Genomic DNA, 8757 nt, shown 5'->3' with positions numbered 1-8757 from the left:
TCCGGTGAAGGGTGAGACCCTTTATATAGGGCTGGAAAGGGACTCACGCACACAGATCGAGGTGAATACATATCCTCAACCCATACTTCAATATGGGCTTGTCAGAAAAGCTTACCTGACCCCTTACTGCTACAGTCCGAGCACGTCTTTGATGGGACAGTGGACCCCTGTCATAAGATCCTGTGTATGGCCTGCTCCTCGAACATGTCCGCTGTCAGAGGATGTTTCCTTGTCCTGTTCTCTTCTTACTACATGCCGAGTGTCCGACCGGTCGGCAGTCCCCTTACGTCCGGCCGGTCATACGTGCTGGTCCACTTAGGATATTCCCGGTAGTGTGCTCTGTGGAGACTGATCGCAGTATTGCTACCTTATGCCTTCAGCCGAGTGGGCCACCCGCTCGGTCGTACAATCCTGTTCAACGAGCGTCGGTACCCTGACTCCTCGCCGGGTGCCTTTGACTCCGATGGGACTGTTGGTGCAACCTTAGGTCAAGGTTGACCTGGTTGACCCGACTCGAGTTGACTTGACTCGAGTTGTATTTTGATGTTTGACTTGGGAAGATTGTCGGTGCAACCTTAGGTCAAGGTTGACCTAGTTGTGTTGCATGTTGATGTTTGACACTCGTGAGAGAGTTCTATTCTTGATATGGGACAAGAATAGATGTTTGGGAGATTATTGGTGCAACCGTAGGTCAAGGTTGACCTGGTTGACCTGATTCGGGAAAAAGTCCAAGTATGGAGACTTGGCAACGGAAAAGTCCAAGCTGGGAGTCGGAAAAGTCCAAGTATGGAGACTTGGCACTGGAAAAGTCCAAGCAGGGAGCTTGGCACGCGAAAAGTCCAAGTATGGAGACTTGGCACTGGAAAAGTCCAAGTATGGAGACTTGGCACGGGAAAAGTCCAAGTATGAAGACTTGGCACGGAGAAGTCCTGGTGAGTGAAGCCAGGCAGTGGAAAGTCCTAACTGGGATGTTAGGCAGTTGGAAAGTCCTGGTGAGTGAAGCCAGGCAGTGGAAAGTCCTAACTGGGATGTTAGGCAGTTGGGAAGTCCTGGTGAGTGAAGCCAGGCAAGGGAAAGTCCTGGTGAGTGAAGCCAGGCAGACGGAAAAGTCCTAGTGAGTGAAGCCAGGCAGATTGGAAATCCTGGTGAGTGAAGCCAGGTGAAAATCCTAGTGAGTGAAGCTAGGTGAATGAGAAAGTCCTAACTGGGATGTTAGGCAGTGTGAAATCCTGGTGAGTGAAGCCAGGTGGAAAGTCCTGGTGAGTGAAGCCGGGCAAGGGAAAATCCAGATGGATCAAGGGTGATCGGACATCTGGTGTTGAGAAGTCCAAGTGAGTGAAGCTTGGCATATGGAGTCGGAGAGGGCTCGGTAGCTCGTTCTCCGAACTAGGTTAGAGGGCACTCTAAGCGGGAGTTGGATCGTCCGTGACCGATCCGGTGATCTGCGTTGCCACGATCGGTGCGGTGACCGATCGAATCGAATCGCTGGCTCATCGATTGCAATCGATCGATCGGAGACCGATCGGGAACCTCGCGAGAAGAAAACCGTGGATCGGTCTGGCGGCCGATCCACCCATCTTTGATCGGCTGCGGGCACCGATCGTGAATAGATCGATGGCGTGAGGCGAGCTGATCGGCCATGGACCGATCGGAGGTTCTGATCGGTCCACGGCCGATCGGGGCTTGATCGCGACACCTGATCGATCCGGGACCGATCGGTGACAAAAAGCCTCATGCGCTTAGGCTGATCGGTGCGTAGGACCGATCAGGGTTCTAGCCGTTGCGACACAACGGTTAGTTTCTTCGCTGTTTCTTCTTCGCAGGTATAAAGGATCGAGGCATCTTCTGTGCGAATAGATCTCCTTCTTCCTTCTTGCTGTTCTAAGTGCTGCTGTGCTTGAGCTTTGTTGAGCTCCTCCAAAGCTTCGCGTGAGCTTCCGGCTGGGTTCCTGCTGTTGTAGGCGTCGCGTGAAGTTGCTGCTTCACCTCCAGTCGACAAGAAAGCAAGCAATTGGTAGAGTGCGATTGTATTCATATTGTATTGCTTTTCTTACTGCTCTTGTACTCTTTGTTTGCTGTTGCAAACGTTTGTGGCGAGGTTTCTCCACCCACAAGGAGTATATTGTATTAGCCGGTTCTCCGGGGACTCATCCACCGACGGATTGACCGGACTCGTCCACCTTACGGACACGCCGAGGAGTAGGAGCCCTAATCTCCGAACCTCGTTACATCCTCGTGTTAAGGTTTGGTTTTCTTCTCTTTCGTTTCTTTGTATTTTCCGCTGCGACTAACCTAATTGTAGGAAGAAACGAGAGCGATTTGGGGCGGCTATTCACACCCCCCTCTCTAGCCGTACGAAAGATCCTAACAAGTGGTATCAGAGCGAGGTCGCTCTTCATCGGATTCACACCCGTGGGAGCACAAGCGCTAGAGATGGATCAATTCGGAGAAGACATCACCATTCCACCCTTCTACAACGACAACCGCATATTGGAAGGTAAGGATGATGTATTTTCTTAGGACTAATATGTGGAATTGGTTTTGTGTACAAGAAGGGTTTACTCCTCCAATGGATAAAGAAGGAGAGCCTCTAGAGAAGAACAAGTGGACAAAGGAACAAGTCCATCAATCAACGATCAACAATGAGGTAACTAAAACAATTGAATTTTCATTACCTACTAATATTTTGCGTAAGATAGGTGAATACAACAATGCCAAGGAGTTGTGGGATAACTTGGCCAAGTACCATGAGGAGAGTTCCACTTCAAGCCATGAAGAGGAGCCTAGTGAGCCAAGTAGCTCACATCATGGAGGGAGCGAGTTGGGAGTTGAGGGCTACTCAACATCCAAGGAAGAAGAGGAAGTGAGTTCTTCTTCAAGATCGGAGCACGAAGAAGAAGCTTCTACCTCCGGGAGGGATGAAGAAGAGAACATCCATTCATCCTCAATCCTAGGTAACTCAAACACTTTAAGTTCAAGTAAATTGCATATAATGTGTTTTGAGTGTAGGGAATTTGGGCACTACAAGAGTAAGTGTCCAAAGAGGGTAAGAAAGACTCCACCGGCGCCAAAGGTCAAGGAAGCCGGAGTCCCAAAACGCAAGGGCAAGGAGCACATCGTGTGCTTCCAATGCAAGCAAAGGGGACACTATAGGAGCCATTGTCCGAGGGGGAGGCAACCTCACAAGGGCAAGAGACCGGGCACAACGATAGGGGGAGCTAAGGCAAACCCTAAGGTAACCTCTAAGGTTCATTATTGCAATTCTAATAAAACTCATGCTAGTAGTTTTGTTGCAATTGTTAATAATGATAAGCATGTTAACTTTAGGAACCAATACATGTGCTTAGGAGCTAAACATGTTAGCCTAGGTAAGGATAACACTAGAAATACCAACCCTAGGATTAACGCTTCTAAAGTTAAGGAAAACCTAGGTAGAAATCCCAAAAAGACTAGACACATGCCTAGGAATATCTCAAGAGAAAATGACAAATTAAAACTTGAGGTATTAGAGATGGAAAATCAAGTCTTGAGGTCAAGACTTGATAATTTAGAAAAGGCACTTAAAAACATGCAGAAGACATCTCTAGGGTTTAAGGGTCAAAAACCAAAGGCCAAGGACAAGAAAGGTTTGGGTCACAAACCTAAGTCCCAAATGGTCAAGCCCACCTATCATAATGTTCCATTCGATTATGGAACAAAACCTAGGGCTAGGAAGACCACCACCAAGGTCACAAGGGGAGTCACCCCTAGAGTTGATCTTGATGAGACCCAAATGACCAAGGCTTTAAAGCCTAAGAGGGTCATTAGGAGGGTTGCTAGGGAAGTCATCCCTAGTGAATTTTTAGTGAACCCAATGAGCTCAAGTAGGTATTGGGTTCCTAGGAGCATTTTCTCTACCCCATAGATGGGTTAGAGAGTGTCAACTCCAATAAGAAGGGTAGTTAACCCAACTTTGAGGAAATTGACACTCAAGGAGCATTTTCAAGGTTTTTGGGAACCTTTGAAAATGAAAGGGGATAATCTTTATCATTCACTCCTTGGAAGAGTAAAGTGTGCCAAAGTGAGAATATTTTAATCTTATTTGGCACAATTTAAGGAAACCTAGAGAAAAACCATAATTGGGATTTTGGTTTTCTCTTAGGGATATATGGGCAATCTAGGATTAGAATTTAAGTTAACTAAGAGATTAAGGATACTTAGATAGGTAATCTAGGTATTTTATTTGTGTTAACTAACCATGGTTGTTTGCCATATGACATGTCATGACATCATGTTTAGTTTTATCATCATTTGAAATGTCATGATAGTGCTAGGCTAGTTTATATGTCATGCTTTATTTAAGTTTTCAAACTTTATGCCATGACATCATGACATTGGCACATGTTTTTACTTATGATATCATTATATGCCATGTCATCATCTCTTGCATTATAATCAATGTAATTGATTTAAGGAAAAACACATTTTGATATTGAGATCAAATTGATGTTTAGAAAATGCATGAGAACTTAGCCTAAGTTGACCTTAACCCATATCTCACATCAAATTGACTTGAATGTGGTTTGATACACTTTAGATGTGTGTGAGATATTAGGATCATGAGTTAGGATCAAGGTGCATAATTCTTGTACCTAGATGACCCTAATTCAAGAAATGGAGGATCATAGGGAAAGCTTATGTACAAGTCATGTACATTTAGCCCTAAGATTATGGTCCTAAATTCAAATGGTTTTAAAAGCATTTTAAAATTGATTTGAAAAACCTTGATGAAGCTTTCCTAGTGATAGCATTCATCATTGAACATTGTGATACAAAGTTGAGTTAAAACTTGAACTATTTCAAAGTTTTTGAACTTTGTATCAAGATTTGAAAATGGAAACTATTTTCATAGAAAATTATTTTTCCATGGTAGTGTATGATATGAGGAATGTATCCTCAAAATTTCACAATTTTTCGAATTTTCTGGAATTTATTAGGGGTTTCGAATTTCGGGAGAGGAAAAATCAGAAATCCCTGATCAGTGTCTGGATCGGTCGCTGGACCGATCCAGGGAGGGCTGGATCGGTCACCGGACCGATCCAGAGTCTTGTGGATCGGTCTGGTGACCGATCCAGTGAGGTCTGATAGCGTGCCAATGTGCTGAAATTCGACTGCATGTCCGAAATTTCGGTGAAAGTTGGTTTTAGATTTCTAAAGGTTTGAAACTCTCCAAGACATTGTTGGTGCAATGGTCAAGGGGAGTTGGCCTTTAGGGGAGTTTTAACTATTAGTCAAGGGAGTTGACTTTTAGGGGAGTTTTACTCCTTGAGGATTAGTGATATGGGATTATCACTAAGTTGGTTGTTGAGCTTAGGGGAAAATAAGAGTTTCAATGAAAGGTATGGGACTTTCATTAGGAAGAAACTCTTGACCTTGATACCCTCCTTATTCTTTTTGATGTGTGTCAAAAAGGGGAGAGTGTTCATTGGAGAATTATTGGAGAACCCAAGTTAGGTTATCGGTTTAACCTAAGCTAGGGAAAGATTGTCAAGGAAGAACATTGGAATACTTTTGATGTGTGTCAAAAGGGGGAGAATTATTAGAGAACCCAAGTTAGGTTATCAGGTTAACCTAAGGGGAGAATGTCTAGAGAATGTTCAAGGAAAGAACATTGGACATTGGAAGATGGTTGGAAAACCTAAGTTAGGTTATCGGGTTAACCTAACTTGATTATGGTTTTGTCAAACATCAAAAGGGGAGATTGTTGGTGCAACCTTAGGTCAAGGTTGACTGGTTAACCCGACTCGAGTTGACTTGACTCGAGTTGTATTTTGATGTTTGACTTGGGAAGATTGTCGGTGCAACCTTAGGTCAAGGTTGACCTAGTTGTGTTGCATGTTGATGTTTGACACTGTGAGAGAGTTCTATTCTTGATATGGGACAAGAATAGATGTTTGGGAGATTATTGGTGCAAGTAGGTCAAGGTTGACTGGTTGACTGATTCGGAAAAAGTCCAAGTATGGAGACTTGGCACGGAAAAGTCCAAGCAGGAGCTTGACTCGAAAAGTCCAAGTATGGAGACTTGGGACGGAAAGTCCAAGCGGGGAGCTTGGCACGCGAAAAGTCCAAGTATGGAGACTTGGCAGGAAAAGTCCAAGCAGGGAGCTTGGCACGGAAAAGTCCAAGTATGGAGACTTGGCACGGAAAAGTCCAAGTATGAAGACTTGGCACGGAGAAGTCCCGTGAGGAAGCCAGGCAGTGGAAAGTCCTAAGCGGGATGTTAGGCGGTTGGAAAGTCCTGGTGAGCCAGGCGGTGGAAAGTCCTAACTGGGATGTTAGGCGGTTGGGAAGTCCGGTGAGTGAAGCCAAGGAAAGTCCCGTGAGTGAAGCCGGGAAAGTCCCGTGAGTGAAGCCAGATTGGAAATCCTGGTGAAGCCGGTGAAAATCTAGTGAGTGAAGCTAGGTGAATGAGAAAGTCCTAACTGGGATGTTAGGCAGGAAATCTGGTGAGTGAAGCCGTGGAAAGTCCCGTGAGTGAAGCCGGGCGAGGAAAATCCAGATGGATCAAGGGTGATCGGACATCCGGTGTTGAGAAGTCAAGTGAGTGAAGCTTGGCATATGGAGTCGGAGAGGGCTCGGTGGCTCGTTCTCCGAACTAGGTTAGAGAGGGCACTCTAAACCGAGGAGTTGGATCGGTCCGGTGACCGATCCAGTGATACTGCGTTTGCCCGATCGGTGCGGTGACCGATCGGAATCAGATCGACGCATCAGAAATGAATCTGATCGGCAGAAACCGACAGTGTGTGAAGAAAGCGGTGGATCGGTCAGCGGACCGATCCACCCTTTGGATCGATGCTGATCGGTCGTGAGGACCGATCAGGGTATGGCCTGATCGGTCTACGGACCGATCAGGGATTCCTGATCGGTTCCTTGCACTCCTGAGATCGACACCTGATCGGTCCGAGACCAGGTGACAAACGAAGCCTCATGCGCTTAGGCTGATCGGTCTGTAGACCGATCAGGGTTCTAGCCGTTGCGACACAACGGTTAGTTTCTTCGCTGTTTCTTCTTCGCAGGTATAAAGGATCGAGGCATCTTCTGTGCGAATAGATCTCCTTCTTCCTTCTTGCTGTTCTAAGTGCTGCTGTGCTTGAGCTTTGTTGAGCTCCTCCAAAGCTTCGCGTGAGCTTCCGACTGGGTTCCTGCTGTTGTAGGCGTCGCGTGAAGTTGCTGCTTCACCTCCAGTCGACAAGAAAGCAAGCAATTGGTAGAGTGCGATTGTATTCATATTGTATTGCTTTTCTTACTGCTCTTGTACTCTTTGTTTGCTGTTGCAAACGTTTGTGGCGAGGTTTCTCCACCCACAAGGAGTATATTGTATTAGCCGGTTCTCCGGGGACTCATCCATCGACGGATTGACCGGACTCGTCCACCTTACGGACACGCCGAGGAGTAGGAGCCCTAATCTCCGAACCTCGTTACATCCTCGTGTTAAGGTTTGGTTTTCTTCTCTTTCGTTTCTTTGTATTTTCCGCTGCGACTAACCTAATTGTAGGAAGAAACGAGAGCGATTTGGGGCGGCTATTCACACCCCCCTCTCTAGCCGTACGAAAGATCCTAACAGGGACCCCATTTGGCCGACCGGTCTCCTCTTCTCCGGTCGGCCGTTCAGCCAATTGACTTCCACGTGACGTTGACTTCCCTCAGGGGGTCCGGTCGACCGGTCTCTTCTTCTCCGTTCGACCCTTTGACTTCCACGTGGCGCTGACTTTCCTCAGTGGGGGGGTCTCTGTTCTTATCGCCGGATCAGTATATGTTCGATTAAGTAACAAGAGCGAGGAAGAATACAGGAAAAACTACTGAAAATCAAGCTAATGAGGTATCAGTTGACTATATTATCAAATATCATTTGACTGATACTCTCAACAATCGAGGCCCTGCATTAGCCAATCGACTGGCACACTATACATGTCAAGTTTTGGTCACACTAATCGATTGATTAGTATTAATAGTCAACTACCCACATTAGTCGAGTCTTCTAGCCTAATCAAATAAGCTTACAACATTCTACTAATGCAATACAGCAATAGTCGAATGCTCCAATCAAATCAGATAAACTTCTATTCGCGATCAAACTTCAGTTGATTGGCTCTAGTTAAGTTTGGGTTGACACTTTGCAACCTTATGAGCATCAATCGAGTAAGGGATGACAATGTCCTTCGAACCTGATGAAGGATTTGATATCTGACCCGAATAGAGAAGTGTATGGAGGGACTACCAATATTAGATATAATATATATATATATATATATATATATATATATATATATATATATATATATATATATATATATATTATGCGCTTTTGTTAAATAATGATAGTTGGATGGAAAGAAGAAAATTTATTAGTATATAAGATATGCAATCCTTTAATGGATATGAGTATGGGGATGAATATCTAACACCCGATGGGTACAGGATAGAGGATATGGAATATGATCCGAACCCGACCCATTGTCATCTCTAAATCAATTGATTTTTATAGCATTATACTGATCAAACCAGTCGAACGCTCGAGTCGAGTTTGACTCCATTCTGTGTGAAATTTTGGGCACATCAGTCGACAAGTACTTGATCACACTCGACTGATGAAATCATTTGAATGCTCTAATCGAGTTCGATAAGCTTATGTGCCCAAATTTCTTACTATCAATTAACTGGTAGTCCTTATCAGCCGATTGATAGTTACGAGATTCCTTTTTTGTTATTCGCACATCT

The sequence above is a fragment of the Zingiber officinale genome, chromosome 2B (assembly GCF_018446385.1).
Source record: "Zingiber officinale cultivar Zhangliang chromosome 2B, Zo_v1.1, whole genome shotgun sequence".
NCBI classification, from domain to species: Eukaryota; Viridiplantae; Streptophyta; class Magnoliopsida; order Zingiberales; family Zingiberaceae; genus Zingiber; species Zingiber officinale.
Note: the sequence above shows the minus strand (reverse complement) of the source record.